Source organism: Hipposideros armiger, unplaced genomic scaffold (assembly GCF_001890085.2).
Source record: "Hipposideros armiger isolate ML-2016 unplaced genomic scaffold, ASM189008v1 scaffold_331, whole genome shotgun sequence".
Taxonomy (NCBI): Eukaryota; Metazoa; Chordata; class Mammalia; order Chiroptera; family Hipposideridae; genus Hipposideros; species Hipposideros armiger.
Genome location: NW_017731681.1, coordinates 1869496 through 1876269, shown reverse-complemented (window position 1 = coordinate 1876269; position 6774 = coordinate 1869496). Strand labels below are relative to the sequence as shown.

The following is a 6774-nucleotide window of genomic DNA, read 5'->3' as shown; positions in this document are numbered from 1 at the left end:
GAGCTGTTGTTCAGCATCTTAGCTGTGGAGGGCAGTGTCACTGGCCCTCATATGTGGGATCTGAACTGGGGCCCTCTGGCGTCCCAAGCCAGCTCTAAACCAACGCGCCACTCGGCCGGCCCTATAAGTATTCTTATACACAAGCTTTAAATTGCCCAATTTTACATTCACACCTAATGAGATTACAGACATTTGGGGGCTAATAGCAGTGCTGGGTTTGAAAAAGCCAGTGGTGAGACATGATGGGAAATTCAACTCTGCTCCCTGAACATGAATAAAATAGATGCTCAACTGACAAAGTGTCCTTCATGGCTCTATTTTTGCTCCTTTTGCATTTTCCCTGCTCAGCCGTCAGTAAATGTATCTTTACCATATTAAACTTTTATACATACAAATCTACATCAGTGCCGCAGGCACTGATTTCGATTTTCAAAATTGAATTTTAGGTGGTGACAGCAATTGGTACAGTGGCCCCTATTTTTGTCATACAAAGGGACGGATAAGCACTTTTGGGAAAGGGTGTCACAAATTGCTTTGCTAATTAAGGTAGAGTTGGATTCAGTCCAGGAGGATCTATGAAAAAAGGTTTTCATGACTTGGTAATGAACTTCTGAAATGAGTTCATTCCGCTATGGGAGCCTGTCGCCTTCAATTCAATTGAAAATGTATTTCTTGAGCATCTACTAGGTAGAGTGCTCCGCCAGGAGGCTGTGGAAGGACATAAAGACCCAGCCTCAACCCTGGAGAAGCTGGCAATCACTGAGGAGCAAGACACACATGAATTAAAAATCAAACATGGCCCAGGGCAGCGTGTCACTGAGTGCCCGAGTTACAGATCAGAGAAGAGAGCTGGTCACCAGGCCTGGCTAACAGGACAGGTGTGGCGGGGAAGGTCTGGAGTTTCACTGCAATGAAAGTTCACAGAGTGAGGGTCAACCAGAGTCCCTCCTGTGAGGCGTGTAGACTTCCGAGCTGGACCTGGGCATGGGTGGACCGGGGATCAGAGGAGTGACTGGGAGGAGGAGGCACGAAAAGGCAGGAGGCTAAGGGCATTTCAGGTAGGCAGGGTCTTGAGCCAACGAGTGCTTCAAGGGCCTGGGAAGCCACCAAATACTTGGCAAGCTCTGTTTGCGGGGAGGATGGTGGTGTCCACAGTGTGCTAGGTTCTCAAAGGTTAAGAAGCGCTCACATTACGGAGGCAATAAGACACTCTTGCTGAGGCTGGGGCACGCGCTGGGGTATGGTGAGGGACGAAACACAGGCAGGGACCAAGGATCAGAGGACACTGAAGGCCTCTCAAAGCTGCCTGCCAGTTGTCCTGGAGGCAACAGGCAGACCCAAAGATCTCTGAGTAAAGCGGGGACTCCCTGAAAGTGTTAGAGGATTTCTCTCTCTAGGAGGTGCCATCTACATCTTTAAACATACAAAGAAAAATGCCACCCCTTGGTCTAAATACTATATACCTCTCTAGCTCCATTTGGAACTGAAAAAGAACAAAAGAGATGGACAATGATTCTCCTCACAACTCCAGGAGTTCAATGTTATAGCTAAAAATAGCATAGCCTGTCTTTGGGCTATGCCTCAACACTTGACTTGAGGGGGCCCGCATATGAGGGTGCACAACTTTGACATGGGGTCACCGATGCCAGCTCCCTGCCACACTGAGAAATGCCTAAGACCCAGGCCTCAACTGGATGACAGGAAACAGAATTATATAAAACCTCTGAATTCTCCTGAGAAGGTGGAAATACCATTTACATTACGGCAAACCCAAGACAAAGTTCAACTCTTTCCAACGGGGCCGCTATTATTTAAACCTGTATAGAACACAAGAGCTTACTGGTGGGTGAGCCCCTTTCTGGGTGGCGACATTTCCACACTGTTCCTCAGAGCTGTGCCCCATGTTAGATAAGTGGGTACTGGTGTGCAGTCAGGGATCTTTTAGGAAGCTGCTTGTGTACCTAATGAGCTCATTAGAAGGATTTGCTCCTTTCCCTGTACTTAAGTCAACAATGACAGTGGTTTTGTTACCTTCCCCCATATTGTGATTCTTTTATTAAGCTCTCGGTGCTGCATGGAACACATATTATCTTAAGAAAACTATTCAAAGGGGGCAAACCCCATAAACATTAACATTAAAAAACTGCACAATAGGACAGAGGGGGTAAATGGTGTTAAGTGTGTTCCTGCTTCCCACCATCTCCTCCCTCTTGGTGGGTTCAGGGTGGACTGTGAGACTCCCCAAAGGGCAATCTGAGGTGGAATTAATGGAGGCAGTGGTTTTCGTACTCTGGTTTCAAGTCTGAATGCTGAACTTGCTTTATAGTGAGTCTGGCTTTTCAGCACTGGTGCCTCACTCGAGGACAATCTTTCTTCTCATCTGCACTGGGGAAAGTAGTGGCTGGGCCAAAGAAAAGCAGGTGGGTCAACATAGGGAGATGTTTAATTCTTTGCCCAAACTGTCCATGGTCCAAAAAGGTTTGAGCAGAGAATGAGGGGAAGCGAGTGGCTTGAAGTTCATGGAACAAGAGGCCTTTCTAACAGGAAGAAATAACTCAGGCAGAATGGCAGCCGAAGAAAGATCAGGCACCAAGGAGGCAATGCTAGATCAGGCCAGGACAGCTGGGTCTGTTTGCACTTGTCCTGTGTTGCCACTTAACTCCCAAGGGACCCTCAGAAAGCTGTTTCATTTTTCTGATTTTGTTCCCTTGTCCGCAAAATGGGAATAGTGATGACTACTTCACTCAGCTGCATGACGGATTAAATGAAATGAGATCATGCAAGCAGAAGTGCCAAGCACGTGTTCAGTGTTATTGTCAAGATGCAGGAGGCCACGAGGCTGAGAGGCCTGCCTGCCCCTCTTCTCTACAGGAACAAAAAGGCAGAGCTGCCTCGCCTCCAGTCCTGTCTTTCTGGCAAGTGGCATAACCAAGGAGGAACTCCAACTAATCAGCCAACTGGGTCTAGGCCTGCTGCCGGCTGCCAGCTTAATGAAGGGACTACCAGGACCACCTTTCTTCTCAAAGGTCTTCATAAATGATCTGGGGGTGTCAGTGGGAGTGACTCACAGTGCTGTTCTCAATTGCAGCAAGAGGCTGCTCCCGCAATTACCACAAAGATTTACTAAGACTGGGTGTGTTCTCAGGTGACATCAGGATGAGGGATCATGACAGTGGTCCTGAGTGATGGCCTGCTGCCACCATGATGCACTGGTTCCCTCCACCAGAGATGCACTGTGGCCATGACGCCAATCTGTGTGGGCCTTCTACTGATCAGAGTCATCTCCCTAGGTGATGACAAAGGATGACAACTCCAAAAAAGAGAGCTCGACCTGCCTCTTTTGGCTCCTCTTACACTTAGTCAAGGAGGTGAATCTCACACTCTCTTAGCTCCCCAAGGATCTAGCCTCTGTCGGCCTCTGCGCTGGCTGGTTTCACCATTTGAATTTCATTAGGGTTAGTCTTGTTTCTGCCCCACTGTAAGCTCCTTGGTGGTAAGGGCCAGCCAGATTATGTCCCTCTTCTGTAGTTCCTGCAGTACCCCTCCCCCCCCTCCCCCACAGTCAGGTCTCACCATCAGAACAAGCAAATATTTCCTTCTCACTTGTCACTACTACTCTCCATCTAGTTCTGCTACATTTGTAACTATACTCAAATGATATTTGTCTCATGAACCATAAGCAATCATTTATCTATTCATTCAGACATTTACTGAATGTCTTTTCTGTGCAAAGAACTGTATTTTAGACACTGGGGGGAGAAAGATAAAAATGGTCTCTATTCTCAGGAAGCTCACACTAAAAATATGTAGAGAGCAGAGCCCTAGAAAGTCTATGGGGTTTGGGACTACATGATTCTTGCCTTCAAGATCTTTATGCTTTGGGCCAGTGAAGACCACTGTAAGAGTTGTGAGGACCCTCAGTGTAGTGTGATCCACCCACCGTCCCCAAAGCCCTGAGCCATATATCCATCCAACTCAGTGTTCGGTTTCATTGATGTCACTTGGTATGTTCTTGCTCCAGTAGGTGGGCTGGTTTGGCTCTGTATTAGGCTAAGCTGGGGAAAAAAAAAAAAGTTCTTGCTTTGACAGGTCATGGCCAAATTTTGCAGAAGTCATTTCATCAGGCTATGTGTGTATGTATCATGTTTCATATCTCTGACCTCTTGCCTGAGCCCCAGGTTCAAATATCCCACTTCCTAAGTGGTAAGTCCACTTGGCATCTCAAGTCTAACATTCTAACACCAAACTCGATATTTTTTTCATACCTCACCTGCTCCTCACATAGTCTTTCACATCTCAGTACACGGCACCACATTCTACCTAGTTGCTCAAGCCAAAAAATCTGTTATCCTCGGTTCTTCTTTTTGTTTACCCAAATCCAGTATATCAGCAAGTCCTGTTGATGTACGAGATGTGATCAAACAATACGGGGAATGTTTAAATAAAAAAAAAATTTATTACAGTAAAAGACACATTGCTATTAATCCCCCTCAAAATACTCTCCCTTGCTTTGAACACACTTATCCCATCGTTCTTGCCACTTCCTGAAGCAGTTCTGAAGTCCTCTTTCGTGAGGGTCTTTAGTTGTGCTGTCCGTGGCTGCCTCATGTCCCAAATGATTTTCACTTTGGGGAGGAGCCAGAAGTTGCACGGAGCCAGATCCGGTGAATAAGGTGGATGAAGGCACACCGTAATGTTGTTATTTGACAGAAATTGCCGGATACCAGAAGCGATGTGTGACACGGAGCATTGTCATGATGGAGGATGATTGATGGCACACTTTAAAACACACCTTCTCTCAACCGTAGCTGACACCCAGCTGACTGCACCGAGCAAGCTGAAACTTGTCACACACTGTTACTAAGGTTCGCTGTGCCACTTCCCGTATTGAAGATCCCTGCCTTTCCGTTGGATGGCATTCAGCAGCAACACTCACCATATTTTGTGATCACAACAGAAAGGCTCCGTGTCACACATGGCTCCTGGTATGGCAATTTCTGTCAAATAAAAACATCATAGTATGTCCTCATCCAGCTTATTCATCGGATCTGGTACTGTGTGACTTCTGGCTCTTCCCCAAAGTCAAAATCATTAGGATTATTGAGGCAGGCATGACAGCACAACTAAAGACACTCACGAAAGAGGACTTCCAGAACTGCTTCAGAAAGTGGCTAGAACGATGGGATGTGTTCAAGGCAAGGGAGAGTATTTTGAGGAGGATTAATGGCAATGTGTCTTTTACTGAAATAAATTTTTTTATTTAAACATTCACCATATTGTTTGATCATACCTCATACCCTTCACAGTGCAACCCAAATCTAGCCACTTCCATCTCCTGTGCTGCCACCCTCATGCAAGCCACCACCGTTTCTTGCCTGGGCTACCATGGTAGCCTTTTCTCCAGTCTCCTTGTTTTATTCTTGTTCCGTATAATCCACTCACCATATACAACCAGAGTAATCTTTTTTTAAAAAGTACAATAAATTAGGTCATTTATCAGTTCGTTGATTAAACCTTCCCAATGGCTTCTCACTGGCCTATGATAAAATCCAACGCCTAACCAGAGCCTATAAGACCCTACTGTGCCTGGCTGCTGTTCTCCTCTGACCTCAACTCGTAGCAAACTTCATTTCATTCACTACCTTCCGGCCACTCTAGCTCTCTTTCTGTTCTCTAACATGCCAATCTGCTTTCTCAGAACCTTGGCACTACCTGAAATGCCCTTTCCACAAAGTGCATACTGTTGACTCTTCTTCTCGTAGTCTCATCCATGTGTCACCCCCTCAGTATGGCCTTATTTGACTATCATAACTAATATTATGCTACTCTATTTTGTAACCATCACAGTTGACTCTTTAACACAGGTTTGAACTGCGCTGGTCCACTTATACACGGCTTTTTTCCCCCCAATAAATATGTACAATGCTGTAAGTGTATTTTCTGTTCCTTATGACTTTCTCAATAACATTTTCTTTTCTCTAGCTTACTTTATTGTAAGAATACAGTATTTAATTACATATAACATACAAAATATGTTAATTGACTGTTTACATTATCAGTTAGGCTTCCAGTCAACAGCAGTTAAGTTTTTGGGGAGTCAAAAGTTACATGTGGATTTTTGAATGCTGGGGGTGGGGTCGGTGTCCCTGCCGCCCCACTCTCCCCCCCCACACACCCTCCCATTGTTTAAAGGTCAACTGTACTTATCTATGTCCACTTATGTATGCCTACTTGCTTATAGTGTCCTGAGCTATTAGGTTGTCAGAAAAGTCATGACGTATTTCTATGTTTTTTGTTGCAAAAATGCGTTATGACTTTTCCAACCCAATAGAAAGTAAACTTAATCTCATCGAATTTATTGCTGTCTCCCCAGCACCTAGCACAGTTCCTGGCACATAGTGGGTGTTCAATAAATACATGCTATAAAAATGAATGAATCGGGCCGGCCGAGTGGCGCGATGGTTAAGAGCTGGCCTGGGACGCCAGAGGGCCCCGGTTTGGATCACACATGAGGGCCAGTGACACTGCCCTCTACAGCTAAGATGCTGAACAAAAGCTCAACCTGGAGCTGGGCTGCCATGAGTTGCCTGCGATGGTATAGGTTGCAGCCCCTGCTGCAGGGGGTTGCCATGGGCTACCGTGTGCAGCCAGCAGCCAGTGTGAGCGGCCAGCAGCCGCGGTGAGCGGCCGTCCAGAAGCCGGTGACTGATCTGCCTTGCCCAGGAAGAGCGCAATGATGGTGCCAACTTGGGCCAGTGAAGCAACGTCCTCCAC

General features: G+C 46.3%; 1 protein-coding gene across 1 annotated transcript in view; it reads right to left on the bottom strand.

Moving 5' to 3' along the window:
- UQCC2 (ubiquinol-cytochrome c reductase complex assembly factor 2) overlaps positions 1-6774 on the bottom strand; it is a 19643-nt gene that overhangs the window by 11933 nt on the left and 936 nt on the right. The gene's annotated exons all lie outside the window — the stretch shown is intronic.